Genomic DNA, 1,298 nt, shown 5'->3' with positions numbered 1-1,298 from the left:
ACCTGAAACTACATCTATAAAAACGTACAAAAACAGTGTATTTAATGGCAAAGCAAGTAATGCTTTGCTCTGAAGATTGAGAGCAAGGAAAATATTTTTATACTCCCCACTTCTGTTCAACTTTTAATCAACTTCATCTTAAACTTTTCTACCCAGTTTAATAAGGCAAGAAAAGAAAATGAAAGGCATACAAATTTGAAGGATAGAAGTAAAACTGCTTGTATTAATAGATAACATGACTGTGTATGTTGGAAATCCTAAACCATTTAATAAAATTATCTACTAGAAATAATAACTGAATTAAGCAAGTTTGATAATAACTTATATCTTCCTATTTTGAGAGAAAATTGATATGTTTTTGTTTATTTGTAAGGCAATTGGTTCATGTTTTATAGAAGCAGTAATTAATTTCTATGTTTTTCTCAATATTAAAGAAACAGAAGAAGGGTTTTGATATTAGCAGTCAAGGAATAGCCTTTAATAGATACCTGTCATTTCTATATGCTCCAACATTTTGGAACACTCCTTCAATGTTTGGAAAAAATGTTTCTGCATTGCATTTCCTTCATAATTTACATAGAGTTAAGAGAATTACCATATGTAATTATTTGCTGCACAGTATAGGTTTCACTTACCACATGAATCTGAATAAGAGTTTGATACAGCAATCTATTGGGCAATCAAGTTGGAAATGTGATATCCATCTTGTGGCACTGGCAACAATAGACATGTGTTTTGGTGGGAGGAGACAGAGTGGGAAGGGTAGGTTCCAGACACTGCCAAAGGCAGAATGGTTCTGATGCTGGAGGTAGTGCCACAGTCTTGGTCCTATCCAGTTCTACATGGTTTCATGATTGGGGGAAATGTCACCTAAATTTACAGATGCAGTTTGAAGTATGATTCTGAAAATTATTCCTCAATCTTAATAAAACTCCTCCTTGACTTCAGCTTGCAAAAGAAGGTTCAGTGATCGGAATCTGCGAATTCTGATGGATGTAACAAGATTTATGAAATGACATATTTACATAGGCTTTTCTTATTTCCCCAGTTAAAGTGACTCTTCTCACATCTACGCTGACAGCATATTTTTTCCTGAAATGTATTATTTGTTCTTAATGTTTGCTGTCGCCTGTACTTCTTGAATGTGATGCATGTAGGAATTACTCCCATTTCTTTCATTTGTGAAACTTCTCTAAGTCATATCAGAGTGTGCAATTAGTTTTTGTCCGGCGAATAGATCTAGACATATTTAAGTTATGTTGTGAAAAGTGTATTTACTTCAAGGTAAAAATGTACTC

This window comes from Mandrillus leucophaeus, unplaced genomic scaffold, assembly GCF_000951045.1.
Source record: "Mandrillus leucophaeus isolate KB7577 unplaced genomic scaffold, Mleu.le_1.0 Scaffold904, whole genome shotgun sequence".
In the NCBI taxonomy this organism is placed as follows: Eukaryota; Metazoa; Chordata; class Mammalia; order Primates; family Cercopithecidae; genus Mandrillus; species Mandrillus leucophaeus.
The sequence above is the reverse complement of the archived record's forward strand: the minus strand, read 5'-3'. Positions refer to the sequence as shown.